Below are 15,546 nucleotides of genomic sequence, written 5' to 3'. Positions count from 1 at the left end.
TGATTTCTAATCAGCAGTGATGGATCAGGGCAGGGGACCCGCATGGAGGCCTCCCCCCTTGGAGAGAGGAAGTAGGGGCGTCTCCCCCCAGCACTGGCCCAGAGACGTGCTTCAGTCCTGCAGGACGGGTGTGCCGAAGTTCCTCTGCTCGGGATGCCGGGCCCCCCATGGTCCCGGCCCCCTACTTCACCCTCTGGGGGCTCCTTGGTGCTCCTTACTCTCTGCAGGGCCACATGGACTTCGGGTGGTGTCCTCCCCTTGTCCCCTTGTGGCAATACAGCTTTGGGAGCTCGCCTCCTGCTTAAGAGAGGCTGGGGACTCAAAGATTGTTTTCGAGTCCCAAACAATCAAAGGATTTTTTCTTTTTCTTTTGGTCCAGATACGTGTGGTCTTCTTGGCGGTGTGATCATCTCAAAAACTTAGTGACTTCTGATCTGTTTGTATCAGTACCACAACTCCACGTCCTTTCTTGGATGTCCTTCTGGAATCGATTCCACTCCTCTGAATCTGAACCTCAACACGACGGCAGCCTCTCTGAGGCCCCAGGGCTGAGCGGGACGTCCACGCGCTTACCCACACCTCTGCTCCGCGTCACTTCATGTAGCTGAGACGGTTCCCTGGCACTCAATCAGTTCAAACTATTCTTCCTTCCCATACTTACCATTTGGGGACTAGAAGCAGGTTACCTTTGGCAACCCTACACGGCCAAGGATTTCTGGACTCCATCTATTACCTGTCATTTTCTGCTTAAAAACAGCCAGTTACTTCCTGAGCTCATCTCTTTCTGGCATTGCCTCTCCAAACAGAGCCAACTTCCAGTTAAAAGAGATTTCCAATGTTCCATTTTCCAGTGACTCCTCCCAGGAGCCTACAGTGATGGGTCTGCCTTCCAAGTCCCTGCGGACAACCGTTTTGCCGTGTCTTGTCAATACGTACCATAGATGTCCAGCCCTCCAGCTTGCCTAGGTCTTCCTCACCTCTTGCCCGATTGCTACGAAAATGGCCACATCTTTTTGTCTTAGCAGCAACCCCCTGCAAGATACCAGTCTCCATGCTATTAAATAAATCGTGCTAGTTGCTGGAAACAGCTCCCAAGTTGCAGAGGCACAGCAAAATAAATGTGCTTCCTGTCTTCCCCATGTCCTTTGAAGATTTTCCAGTGAGGGCACCTCCTTCAGACAACATCTCAGTGATCCAGGCTCTTTCTATCCTGGGATGCTGCCATTTCCAAAAAGTGGCTCCCGTTTTGCCACAGGAGAAGGAGGGAAAGGATCGGGTGTACGAGGCAGTTTATGGGGCCGGACGTATCAGATGTCACATCTACCTGCACTCCATCAGTCGGACTTAGTTTTACGGCCCCATCAGGTACACGGGGGCTGGTAAATGTCATCCTCTGGGGTGACCAGGAAGGTAGTTAAATGGTTGACAATAATTAGAATTCTTTCTGCTGCAAAGACCAATCTGAAGAGTCACCTGATTTCTCTGCAGAATCAGGCAGTTCCCCTCCACGTATGCTGTGTCTCGTACGTAACTTGCAACATGGCAACAAATTATTTTATTGTCTGTAGACCCGCCGGGTAATGAGGGCCTTGGGGTTAGGAACTGTCCCGAACACGTCTCCTAGCCCGTGAGCCTGGTGCTCTGGCCGGGCCTGGCACACGTGGGTGCTGAGAGAGCATTTGTCAAGAGAAGGTCGAGACGGGAGGGAGGCCAGGCTAGGAGTAAATATTGAGAGGCTATCCTCTGTGTAGAGCAGGATGGGTTATCTCCATCAGGAAGGGGGAAATCAAGGGTCGTTATCAGACATATTTTCTAATAAAAATGAAAGTAACGTCCTTCTCTCTTTAATTTATTCAAGTGGGCAAACTGTTTCCCCTTCTCATTCTTGGCATTTACTTGGTAATTTTGCATTTCCCAATGGATTAGTCTCCATGCAATGAAAGCTCTCAGTACAGGCTATTATTTCTATTTCTTTGAATAGTATCTCTTCTCCTATATTAAATTGTTACGTATAATAGAAAAAAAAAAAAAGCCCAAAGATGTGGGCATCGGACATTCTCAGGACCCAAGTTGCCACCTAGTACCAGAGGGAGATGTGTGGGGAGTCTGGAGATTTAGGACTGTGTCCCAAGACTTCTCTATCCAAAGGGCTCAAGATAGAAACCCTTTCTGGTCAGGCAGAACTGAGTCCAATCAACCGATTGAAACACATAGACATGTGGAACAATAGCCCGTTTGTTTCCTGTTAATCTAAGAAACAAAGGACTCCTGATGAGGTTGCACAAAGGGATTCTGACCATCATCTGAAATGTCTCTGGGTCCTAAGCTGGGCTGTGTGAGTGTGGAGCTTCTCTGGGTCCTGGTCTGTCGTCGAGGGAGTCCATCACGAGCTGGGGATGTGCCAGGAGCTGATGGGTGGTGGCTGAATTGGGGTACCACATCTCGGGCACGCCCTCAGAGGTGTGAACAGCACAGGTTTATGTTTCTCTAAACAGAAATACAGCAGGATGGAAGTGTCTGAAATAATCAGAACATTGCAACAATTTTCTGACAGATAGATGTGAAGGGTCTTGAGGAAGGGCACCTTTTTATTTTTTGTAACTTTCTTTTTTTTTTTTAATTTTTTTAATGTTTATTTATTTTTGAGAGAGAGAGAGAGAGACAGAGTGTGAGCCGGGGAGGGGCAGAGAGAGAGGGAGACACAGAATCCCAAGCAGGCTCCAGGCTCTGAGCTGTCAGCACAGAGTCCAACACGGCACTCGAAACTCACCGAGCCAGAGATCATGACCTGAGCCGAAGTCAGATGCTTAATCGACTGAGCCAGCCCGGCGCCCCAAGAAGGGCATCTTTTTATAACGTGCCCCAGAGTGCCACCTGAGATACAACCACGTGGGGCAGGCCCCTCCCACCTTAGCTGTCCCTCCAGATGGTCTGGTTTGCAGAAGGGACCAGCTGTGCCAGTGGGTCCTGGGATCGACTCCTGGGAGGGCAGCCCCTGTTGGGAGTTCACACACCTGCCTGTGAGAAATCCGTCCGGCACAAGGGCTCTGTGAAGCGGCTCAGAGTCAAGTGTCCACTTTCCTGGCCACCTTGAGCAGGAGGGCGCTGGAGCAGAGCCCCGTGAAAATCCGAGCCTCAGAAATTGGGTGGGAAGCGGGGTTCCCGTTTACCGTTCTTACTGTGCTCTCCCTGGACACAGATTCCCTCGTTAGTGACATCTTCCGTTAGCGTGGCACATTTGTAACAGCTGGAGATATTAATAGTGTAGTGATTTCCTCAAATGGAGGAAAACATAAATAGCATTTAAACTTAATAACTAAAGTAGATTAAAATTTAAGCGATAAACCTAACTATAATGAAATAACATTATGATAAGAATCCATTATTAGGAACCGAAGTCCGTGGTCTCTGTTAGGGTGCCTCCTTGGTGCTGTCCACCCTGTGGGTTTGGACAAATGCATAATGGAGTGTATCATACAGAGTAGTTTCACTGTCCTAACAATCCTCTGGGCTCTGTCGCGTCATCCCTCTCCCCACCCCCAACCCCTGGCAACCACTGGTCTTTTTATCGTCTCCGTGGTTCCGCCTCGCCCAGGATGTCATGTAGTTGGGGTCATACAGCATAAACTCTTTCCATATTGGCTTCTTTCACACGGCAAATGGGTCAAGTTTCTTCCTTGCCTGTTTGTGGCTTCATAGCTCATTTCTTTTGATCTCTGTAAATATCACACTATCTGGATGGACCAGTGTCTTTATCCACTCACCTATTGGAAGGCATCTAAACTTTGACAGTTGTAAGTAAAGCGGCTAGAAGCGTTCATGTGCAGGGTTTGGGGTGGATGTAAATGTTCAGCTCATCTCAACCAGGTGAGTTGACACGCTGGATCATTTGGTAAGAATGGGGTCAGTTCTGTCTTCCGAAGTGGGTGCCCCAAGTTGCATTCCCGTCAGTAATGTACGAGAGTTCCTTGTGCTCCACACCCCGTCAGCATTTGGGGTTGTCAGGGTCTTGGATGTGGACTATTCTAATAGGCATGTAGTGGTACCTTGGGGTGGTTTTAATTTGATATTGAGTGTTTGTTCGTATGCCTGTTACCCAGGTTTGTTTTTTTCTTCTTCTTCTTCTTCTTCTTCTTCTTCTTCTTCTTCTTCTTCTTCTTCTTCATGGGCCTAATGTAGATATTCCTTCTTGTAAGCAGAATAAATTGGCTTATCATTATGAGAGAAATATGTTTCTAGACTAATTGGGCCAAACCTTCTCTTAACACATCTTTCGAAAGTGATGGAGAGGGGCCCCTGGGTGGCTCAGTCAGTCACGCTTCTGACTCTTGATTATCAGCTCAGGTCATGATCTCATGGTCTTGAGATCGAGCCCAGTGTCAAGCTCTACTCTGAGGGTGGAGCCAGCTTGGGATTCTGCCTCTCTCTTTGCCCCTCCCCCACTCATACTCTTGCTCTCGTTCTCTCTCTCTCTCTCTCAAAATAAATATGCCTCTCTCTCTCTAAATAAGACCCCCTCCTTAGGGGGTCCCAGCTGGGAATGAAGTTTTCCCAGCCACGTGGAGCCTTTGAGAACAGATTTTGCCGCTTTGCAATGGAGCGAAAGCAACCAATCCAGACTGCTGACTGCTTTGCAAAGAGTAAGACACTAAGAGATGCGAGGTGTTTCCACAATCCTGCCTCTCACATGTGTATGTTAGGCCAGGCCAGCTGGATTTGAAGAGAGAAAGAAAATCACCATCTCACTGACAGAACCAGCTTGCTTTTAATGCTGTCAAACTGAAGAAGTTCAGTGTCTGTGCTTGCTCCAGCAAATTCTCCCTAAGCCACTAATTGTTAGGACGGTAACACCGAGGACCACCGAGTCAAGGACAGCGAGAGATGCAGAGTGGTGGCTCTGTCTTCAGCGCCGTGGGCAGACAGTATTAATATACAGTCATCAGCAGGGATAGCAAACATCTACACATAAGAACGTGACGGCCCAGGACACCAGGGGGGCTCAGTCGCTTAAGCGTCAGACTCTTGGTTTCGGCTCGGTCATGATCTCACGGTTCGTGAGTTCAAGCTCCACGTTGGGCTCTGTGTGGTTGGGATTCTCTCTCCCTCTCTCCCTGCCCCTCCCCAACTCTCGTTCTCTGTTTCAGTCTAAATAAATAAATTAAAAAAAAAAAAAAAGAATATGATGGCCAGGAGTTTCGGTGTCCAGTTTGACCATGACCCTTGAGCTATTGCAATCTCCAGTTGGACACTGTCTGCTCTCGGGTCCACCTCTGGAGGTGGGGCTGCATGACAGCTGGGTGGCTGTGGGCCATGACACTTAACGGGACCCTGCAACAGTCAGCGGGCACGCAGCACTGGTCTTAGAGGCTTCGATGCTTTTTCTCCCTAAGCATTGGGAATTGATGAACGTTTCGCTTTCTGAAATGTCTCTTTAATTCATTGTTCCCGGGTATCCAGGCCAGACTCTTCCTAAACTCACCCACACTTGTGCAGCCTGACCACGAGCTTCCTACTGCTCGTTCCCGTCCTGGCCGCGCTCCGAGGAGCGTCGCTCTGAGCAAGATGGGAAGTGACGTGTCTTGTAACATCATCTGGGGTTTGTGGTCTGGGCCAAGGCCCCTTCACTGAGTGTGGTTTTCAGTCAGCTCTGAGCATCACACAAAGCCTTCCCACATATTCTCTCCAGCACACAGAGTTTTAACAATCCCGGTCATTCTTTCTTCTTCTTCTTTTTTTTAAATGTTATTTATTTTTGAGAGACAGAGAGAGAGAGAAAGAGATGGAGTGTGATTGGAGGAGGGGCAGAGAGAGAGAGAGGGGGAGACACAGAGTCCAAAGCAGGCTCCAGGCTCTGGGCTGTCAGCACAGAGCCTGATGTGGGGCTCAAACCCACAAACCGCGAGATCATGACCTGAGCCGAAGTCGGACGCTTAACCAACTGAGCCACCCAGGCGGCCCTTGGTCATTCTTTCTTAACCAGCTCTTCTGTAGATGCCGAAGAACCCATCTTTCCAGTGTAATCCATAAAGCCACCTGGTTTCCAGCATCTTCTTAAAGGAAGTGTAAAGTTGGAGAGGTCCCCTGGCAAAGGGACACTGTGGACAAGGCTGTCCTCCTACCAGGAGGCCAGCATCTGCCTTCTGGGGACATAAGCCTGCATCTGCCTTCCAGGGACATAAATTCCATGTTCCCTTCCCAGTCAAGGCAGAAACAATGCTCATCACAGGACTAGCTGCACGAAAGGTGAAGACACCCAGTCCCTCTGAGACCCTCCCTCAACCATCTATGCTCCAGCCCAGGTCTTGTTTCCTGCTTAGTGGGAGAAAGAGATCATCATTCTTCCAGAATGCAGGTGTCTAACTCCTCATGTTCCGCCCCACAGACAGATAACTGTCCGTCTGCCAGTAGATATCTAGACAGACCACTAAATGCAGAGGGATTTTTATATTGCCTATCGGATAGCTATTCATGTTAAGTAAAAACTGATTGCCTTAGTGGAACCAGGCATTGAAGAAATGACAACGTAATAGTTCATTTGTATCATCTTTGACAGAGATGTGGGTTTTTTTTTTATAAATGACAGGTGAGCATTCTGAAATATTATCGTTGGATTCCGTTAGTCAGCAGTGACAGAAATGTGACTTTCCGGCCCCATTGTCTTCAGGGAAAGGGGAGAATGTCATTTAAAAAATAAAGCCCGGGAAAGCCGTCTCCTTCCAAAAGTTTCCAAACTGGTTCTCAGTCGATTGGTAGTGTTACTTAGACCCCATTCCTCCACGGTGAGGTCCTGAAAGTCCAGGAAAACTGGTTTGCTTACCTAGCAGTTCCGTTTTTTCTCTTTCTACGAATTGGGTGTTGAAATGACCCAAAGCAGCCAGAACAGTATGACCAGAACATTCTACTGCCAGCGGGGTTGGGACAGACAGACAGACCAAAGGCCATCAAGGTCTGTTCTTTGCAAGGGAAAACTGATATCTTGACACATGGATATTCGTCTCAGCCATTTTGAGTTTCCCGTCCCTGGACAATTGTGGTTTTCAAAAAAAGCAAACCCTTATGTTCGTGGGCGTTGTAATCGTATTAGTTGTCTATCGTGGCATAATGATGGCACCACAAACCTAGAGGGGTCAAACCACACACATTCATGACCTCAGAGTATCTGAGGCTCGGGAGTCTAGGCACAGCTTAGCCGGGTCCTCTGCCCAGGGCCTCTCCAGGCTGTAGACAAGGTGTCAGTGGGGCTGGGGTCTCATCAGAGACTCGTCTGGGAAAGGATCTACTTCCAGGCCGGTGGCTGTGGGACTGAGGGCTTCTGTTTCCCGCTGGGTGTCTGCTGGCCGTGTGGCCTTCTCTGGGGGGCAGCTTCCAAAGTGACTTTGAAGAAGCCAGCTGGGGGGGGGGCATCTCCTCACAAGACGGGTGTTACAGTCTTGTGTATCATAATCACATATGTGTAATTACAATCTTCCTAGCACCGCTGCATGAGGAGACGTAACGGTTAGTTCCCTGTTATCTTGACAAGGAGGACAGGGGTACCCAGATATTTGGTTCAGCTTGATTCTGGGCATGTCTGTGAAGGTGTGTCTGGATGAGACAGTATTTGCTTTGATAGACTGAGCAAAGCAGGCGGTCCTCCCCAGTGCGGGCGGGCCTCATCCAGTCCCGCGGAGGCCTGTGCAGAACAAAAGACAGAGTGAGAATGTCTTTCTCTCTGCCTTTTTCGAGCTGGGACATTGGCCCTCATGCTGTTGGCATTCCTGGTTCTTAGGCCTTTGGATTCAAACTACTTGGAACCACACCCACCGCTGACTTTCCTGTGTCCCGGTCTGCGAATGGCTGGTCGGCTGCGAATGACTTCTCGGCCTTCGTAATTGCGTAAGCCAATTCCATATACTAAGTTCTATACATATGATCCTAGTCGTCTGTGAGCCTAGCCTAGCCTGGTCACATGAGCCTAGCAGGAGGGAGGGACTGCGGGACTGTAGGTGCATCCTACAACCACACGTCTTACAGAGCTATTAAATACTGTACTTCTGCAGGGAGAAATGTCATTTTCAGAGCACGAGACAAGGAGGTAAAGGTGCTCACTGTCCTAAGAAGGAATCTAGCTGAGACCAAGAGGCGGACAGGATCCTTCTCCCGAATGGGTGATTTCAACAGCATATGGGTGCAGAGTCGGAGGCTCCATATTGGTATTCTCCAACAATGCAGACGTTATTTTTTTAGTATTTATTAAATATGTCCATGTGCCCAACAGTGTCTGAGAGCTTTCCAAATGTTATTTTTTTTAAGTTTTTAATGTTTATTTATTTTTGAGAGAGAGAGAGTGTGTGAGCAGGGGAGGGGCAGAGAGAGAGAGGGAGACAGAATCCGAAGCAGGCTCCAGGCTCCGAGCTGTCAGCACAGAGCCCGACGCGGGGCTCGAACTCACGAACTGCGAGATCATGACCTGACCTGAAGTCAGACACTCAACCGACTGAGCCCCCCAGGCGCCCCTTTCCAAGTGTTATTTTACATAATGCTCACGCCTGTGCCAGGTGGCCAATGCTATTACCCTTTTTTGCAAACGAGGAAACGGAGGCAGAGGATTTGGATGATTTGTTCCAGGTCACATGGGTAGGAGACTGTGGAGCCAGGGTTCAGCCCGGTGTTTTCAACTGCTCTGCATGTCCTAACTGGTCTACACTAAGGTGGAGGTAGCCTGTGGCCCGGGGACACGTGTCCTCTAGTGAACAGGTTATCCGTGCCCCTAAAACTCACACTCACGGGGCAGGTTGGGACATGATGGAAGGAAGAGGCAGGGATCCGGGGGAGGAAGAGGCCTGGCATCAGGGCCGGGAGAGAGGCAGCTGAGCCTGAGCGAGGTCCTACCAGTGCTAGAAGCTGGGACCCACAGTGCACCAGGTGGCCCGAGACACCTGGACACCGGGTGGTGCATTCAGTGTGCGGCCTCGTGCTGCCTGCCTGGCACAGCGGGGGCAGCGACTCGTGGCCGGGGTGGGCTGGCCTGGCACCATCCCTTGTGACGAATTTGGTGAAAGTCTCCAAGGAGTGAGGCCTCAGACGGCCAGCACGGCTGGGTCCTCAAAGCAGCCACCACACGTCTCCAGAAAAGAAGCAAGATGTGACTTTCCCTCTTGTGAATTCTCCATCTAGTGGCATCGTATCTGATGTCTTTTTTCCCCCAACTGTTCTAAACAGTTTCTGAACAATGGATTTCTGAACAAGGGATTCGAATCTAAGTTTTGTAAAATCTTGATTCAAAGGAGGTGGGTTTTTTTTATGTTTATTTATTTTTGAGAGAGACAGAGAAAGACAGACACGGAGTACAAGTGGGGAGGGGCAGAGAGAGACAAAGAATCCAAAGTAGGCTCCAGGCTCCAAGCTGACAGCACAGAGCCCAATGTGGGGATCGAACCCACAAACTGTGACATCATGACCTGAGCCGGAAGTCAGACGCTTAACCACCCAGGCACCTTGACTCAAATGAGTTTTTTAGAGCTAAAGTGCTTTCCCTGACTCCCAGCATCGACTGCAAATCTCAGAGCGCAGGGTGCAAGTGTGCCTCGGGGGTGGGCTTGGTCCACAGGACCCCCTCCTGCTCCCCTCCAGGCTGGCTAGGGGAGGGCGAGGCTTCCCCTCAGGAGCTGGCCCCTGACGTGCGGCCCCTCCTGCACTTCCCTTCCTGTAATGTAGAGTCCTACCCACCAGGATCAGCGATTCTCGAGATGGAATCGTGGGACAGCGTCCCAGAACCCAGAGCAGTAGATGCCCCTGGATCCAGTCAGTATGGAAGGACCTAGAAGGGTTTGAGGAAGAATGCACCGGGATGAAGCCTGTGCTTGCTACAAGCAGGACACAGGGAAGTGTGTCCCCAGGAGGGCGACAGTGGGAGAGGGCTGGAGTGCACTGATCAGGGTTTGGCCACCACAATGGCCTGGGATGGACCGTAAGCCCCTCACTTGGCCTCGTGTTTATTTCTGTCACTTTTTCCTACCGGTCATTATTTTAGCTACTTACTAGTTTCTTGCGTTTCATGGCGCCTGGGCGGGGACTGCTTCAGCTGCCCATCCGTCAGAGCATCTCTGACGGCGCTTGGCACGTAGTCTGTGTTCAGTAAATAGTGCTGAGTGCAGTCCTGGCCCTGGAGAAGCGTCCCGTGAGGAGGACACGGGTCCAATGAGTCCCCTGCCTCGTTGCAGTTTAACTTCAACCAACATGGCCAGTGGGTGAAGTCCTCCCTAGAAGGCAGCCCACGGCACATCCCCAGAGAGCAGGTGACCTTGCCCAGCGGCCTTGCTGAGCGAGGAGCGAGGAGCGAGGACACGTGGTTTGGGTGAAAAGCAGGTAAAAGGTGGGAGGGCGGTCCCCGCCAGATGCTGCAAAGCCCAGTGGGGAGAAGCTTCGCAACGGAGCCCTCAGGGCACTGGAGGCAGATGCTACTGGTGACTGGTAGATGGTGACGACCTTGGGATGTCCTCCAACTTCCACCCCTTCCTGCCAGGCCAGTCCCTCCCCCCGCCCTGCAGCCCGTGCAACATCCCAACTACAAGGCTGACGTCACGGAGAAGCTGGGTTGCAGAGGACAAGCAGGGGAACCTGCCTCCTCCAACCCCGGGGACACCGAAGGGTAGAAGGAGGGGCTCTCCAGACCTCGGCCGGAAGCAGGAAGAGGGTCAGAACGGGTGGGAAAGTGCTTTTGCCTCCGCCCCAGCCCCAGGTGCTGCCACAGCAGAGTAATTTTGGCAGAGGAAGGCAGGTGTGGGGACACAGGAGCTCAGAGGGGCCTCCAGACTCAGGGGGGTGTCTCCAAAGGGAGCAGAGTGATGGGTGGGGCTCTTGGATGCACCCACTTCCCAGAGGAAGGCCTGGGGGCCACCACCCTGACAAGTAAGGCTGGGACACAGGTCCCTGAGGAGAGGCTGCAGCCCCAGCAGCAGGGCCGTCTTCCTACGGAGCAGCCTCCTGCCCAGCCGGCCCTGGGGGACAGGGCGCGGGGCCCACGGTGGGGTGGCGGACCTGTGTTCCCACACGAGAACTGACGAGGCAGTGGGTCCTCCCCGGGGGGAGTGGAAGGCCGCAGGGCCAGGAACCACTGAATCGTACTTAGTACAGCTTCTAAAGTCATGATTTCTTTGGTGATCTTGGACTTCATTATAGCCCAAGGAAACTGCAAATGTCATCCTTGGCAAAGCCAGTTGGGGCTGAGGGAGGGCTTTGAGAAGGAGGTCAAGTAACAGGAGAGGCAGATGTAGGGGCTCAAACTGGCCTAGGGAGAGGCTTTAGCTTCTAGAAGTTGCTTCTGCCCCACAGGGCCCCCTGACGGGACACTTCCACAGCCACCCCCATAGGCATCCACGACTGTCATAGGTCTGAAAATACACAGGCAGTTGTGTGTGGCAGCAGACGTGAATGGCCTTTAGCCAGAGGCAGAGAGCGGCACAGTGTTGCAGACTGTCCTCCTGAAAGCCACCAGCTCCCCGCGGGACGCTTCGGGACCCAGAGTCTCAGGCTTTGTTGCCATGTCCCCGCTCTCCCTGAAGCGTGGAGCTATTCGACCTTGGCCCTCTCGTCCAGCTGAGAGGCAAAGTGGAAGTCGTTCTCTTCGTTTAACAATTTTGAGCCCGGACCATCATTCCAGGTTCCCTACCGGGTCTTCTCGTGGTCGGTGGCGGACAGTGGGTGTAACCGCGGAGGAGGCCGTGCAGTGCTCGCCTCGGATCCTTGGCGGCCGGCCTCCGGGGCCCTGACCAGCTCGTGTGAAGGGAACGCTCTGGGTGGTTTACTGCTTAGGATGGCCGCTAGCACGCTCTTCAGGCAATAACTTGAGAAAATGCCAACGTTCGAGGTAAGTAATTAGCGTAGAACCAACCATTCAACATCTGCACAATTTAGCATGTTGACAATCGACCTATTGGTTCTGCTGAATGTGTGTCTGACGGTCCATACACTCTCGTTACCGTCACATCTTCTGCAGATGCTGTGCTGTGTGTCAGAGGGTGACGGAGTGAGGGATTCTAAGGCACAGAGTGGAAACTAAGATAGGAAATTATTCAGGTCTCTTTCACCGTGATTGGGCAAAGGGCCATCTTTATGGGATGAGGCCACTTCTGGACTAGTTGTTTTTTTTTCAATTTAAAAAAAGGCTTAAATTTTTGTTAATTAAAATTGATATTTTTTGTTAATAATATTTCCCTTTTTTTCTGGTCCAACCAGTGAAGGTTCACTTTGAGCAAACCTGTAGTTTTTAAACTATGTGATGTAAATGTAAAAATATTTAATGAAGTATTGTAACTTAGTATAGCATATATAACTATAGTATACACACAGAGTATAGTAGTATGACTTATAGTATATACACAGCATATACATGCTATATCCATAGTATAGTTTCTTATAGTATATACATAGCATATATATGCTATATTCATAGTATACCAGTGTCTTATGGTATATACATAGTATATCGATGCTATATCCATAGTACAGTAGTATAAATTAAGTTATGACTTTTGAGTGTTACTGGGAAAATGTTCATATTTTGGTAACTGGCATATTTAGAATAAATTTTTATAGATTTCAACTTTTACCATCTGAGAGTTCTATGTAAAGCCAGCTACTGTAAGAGCCTGTGAACTCTCGGGTTATGACTCATCAAACGTCTTCCCTGCTTGACCAGCTGCAAGTTTCTCGAAAGAGTGAAGTGGGGCAAGGGTGTGGTAATGATTCTTGTGTGCACATTGCATTCTTTACAGTGTCAGGCCTTTGAAAGTGAAATTAGTTTTATCTATCCGAACTGAAATTTTACTTTCTTGTTAAATACAGAACTCTAAGTCTCAATGATGTTTTGCCTGTCGACTGGAACTGGAATATCTGACCGTATTACAGTCTACACTCAGCATGTGACAAACCGTTTCCAAATCCTCTAATAACAGGCTTCTAATTCAGTATGCCACGGGATAAATACTGCATGCAGATCTTTGACACTGAAGGAGAAAACTTTCAGTAATTTTAAGTCCAGGGATGATGAATGTCAGAAACGTAATTTCTAAAATTGGTAGTGGTGCTTTTATTAAATTCAATTCACACCGTGAATGTCCTTCAAAGAACATGCAAAAAAAATGTTTTTTAATCCAATTATTGTTTATGACTAAAACCTAAGTTTCAACAGAAATCCAGCTAAACTTTGAAACTCAGAGTTAAAACATTAAGAAAATGTTCTGCTCTTGTGTATGGATAGATGATAATGTTGTAGACCAATAGCGTTTGCCGTTTGTGACCAAATAGTGGTAAAAAGTAAGGCCATGAATTACTGGGCTTTTGATTAGCATTAAAATTCTGAAAATTAAAAAAAAAAAAAGGTGAGAGGGAGAGAGAATGAAAAAATGAAAGGAAGGGAAAGAGAAGAGGAAAGAAGGGAAGGAAATCAGAATTTGGAAGTTCCCTCGAGTGGCCTCACTCTCTCACGTCCCCCCGTGATGCAAGGTGACGGTTTGGGCGGCTGGGGCCCCCCGCCAGCACTTGGCCCCTTCATTTCAGCCCTTCTGCCACCTGTGTGGTACATGGTAACGGTTTTAACTTGAGTTTTCCTAGTGAGTAAAGAGGTTAAACATCGTTTCCAGAACTTCTCAGTCGCAGGTGTATCTTCTTTAGTGAAACGTCTGTTCGAATGTTACGCTCATTTAAAAATACAGCCTTCAACTGCCAGCTCCCAAATGGGGTTCATATTCACCCCCTCCCACACTCTCTAGTTCCGATCCTCATTTTCTCTTATGGAGACTCCCTGCCCGTCTCCCAGCCACGGCCCGGCCACCTGCACTGCGCCCCCGCCACGCTACCAGAAGAAGCACGTCCACGCGTGGGGCTCACGTCCTCCCGTGCAGGCATCGCCAGAGGGTGCCGAGCGACAGGGTCTTTCCATCGTCCTTCAGCTGCCACGTGGGCACCTTCTCGATCTGCTGCTCCCCTGTCCGTTTCACCCTGGCGCCCATCCCCTACCCCCTTCTCACTTTATTTTCACCAACATCAGCCTAAATGCAGCCCCGGGAAAGCCTCCTTGGAAGAGCAGGGGCTCTCCCACACTTTCGGCCCCTACAGGTATGACTTCCACCCAGACTGTTTCTCCTCGAGTCATACTGGAGCCACACTCTCTGAGCAGACTGGAGGTCCCTCTGCCCTCATAATTTTCCATAACGCAAACATCCCATTGTATTCTCATGGTACGTCTGTCTCCACACTAGACCGCAGGTCTCCTGAGGACAAAACTACGTTCTGCCTTTGACCTCTGTCATCTGATGCGAGCCTGACCACTGTGGGCCACGTATCGGGTGACCTGCCCCTGTGCTACTCCCCTGGGTACCAGGGCTCGGGGGATATAGTGTTGATCCTGATAAACTGCCCCACCCAGTCTGCAGGAACTGTCATTGGACTGAACTCCCTATGTGACCCCCAGCCCCAGAATAACAACTGATGACAGGAAAGAACATGGTAAGACTCTCGGTCCTAAGGACACAGTGGCAGCCACAGGTGCCTGCGTGGGGCACTCCAGGGCCCCACCCTGATTCACGACACATTTTCTCCCTTCCGATTTACATACTTTCCTCACAGTCTAGGCTCCACGGCCTTCTCTATATTCTTTTTATTTTGGTTAAGAAATAAACAATACATAAAACTACAAGGTATAACATAACCACCCAGTATAAATAGTAACATCCAAAAAACCAGATCTGATCTATTTGCTTCAGTTTTCTCAAACAAGAAGAAATGCCCATCACAGAACGTGACAATCACCTAGATTCCCTCTTCAGTCCCCTCATCTTCAAGGACAACCACAGTCATGGGCTTAATGAGTCTCCAATCCATATTTTCATACTTTTACGACACTCGCTCTCTGCATGTGGTGTTGGTAGTGTTGCTTTGGGTTTCCTCACGACGGCAAACCCTATATTATTCTCCAGTGAACTGTTCTCCCTCTTGCTTCCTTCCTTCCTTCACCTGAAGGTCAACTTCAGACCTTCAACTGAAGGTCTTCGGTTCTGGTGAGCCCACCCTGTCTTGAGGGTCACCTCGAAGCAAACCTCTGATGAGCTTTTGTGGAGAGACGTGTCCGAAATCACCAGGCCAAAGAAATGCTGGGAAGGGTGCTGTTCTGTGACACCCATGTCGGGCTCCCACACCATCTCGTGTTTCTTGCTTCTTGGACTTTTGTGATTATTTTCTAGGATAGACTTGATTTCACCTTCTATCTCTTCTACCACATTTTTGTTCTCTCATTTCCAAGAGTCACTGTCCTCGGATAATTTTGCTTTCATGGCGTCCTGTTGTTAATGTGGGTATAATAAACTTATATTTTTAAAAACAGCTTCATTGAGGTGTAATGGACATTCAATGAACCGCATGTATTTATAAAGCGTATAATGTGATGCATACAGATGTGAAACCATTGCACAAGCAAGATAAGGAGCATCAACCCCAAATGTGTCCTCTGGTCCTTTTGTAAAGCCCCACCCGAGCCCCCACCCGCAGGCAAACGCTTCCCGTACCCAA

At 49.6% G+C, this 15,546-nt stretch overlaps 1 long non-coding RNA gene across 2 annotated transcripts; it reads left to right on the top strand.

Annotated features, from left to right (window-relative positions):
• Nucleotides 1-3,629: 3,629 nt before the first annotated feature.
• LOC109267839 (uncharacterized) lies at nucleotides 3,630-15,116 on the top strand. Of its 2 annotated transcripts, XR_008423651.1 has the most exons (4): nucleotides 3,630-3,794; nucleotides 11,642-11,848; nucleotides 13,633-14,223; nucleotides 15,026-15,116. It is a non-coding gene; the product is annotated as an uncharacterized LOC109267839 (long non-coding RNA). The 2 variants fall into 2 exon arrangements; XR_008423650.1 differs by lacking the exon at nucleotides 15,026-15,116 and having other exon boundaries at nucleotides 13,633-14,982.
• The last annotated feature ends 430 nt before the right edge of the window (nucleotides 15,117-15,546 follow it).

Source organism: Panthera pardus, unplaced genomic scaffold (assembly GCF_024362965.1).
Source record: "Panthera pardus isolate Hobbes unplaced genomic scaffold, ASM2436296v1 HiC_scaffold_2, whole genome shotgun sequence".
NCBI classification, from domain to species: Eukaryota; Metazoa; Chordata; class Mammalia; order Carnivora; family Felidae; genus Panthera; species Panthera pardus.
The sequence above is the reverse complement of the archived record's forward strand: the minus strand, read 5'-3'. Positions and strand labels throughout refer to the sequence as shown.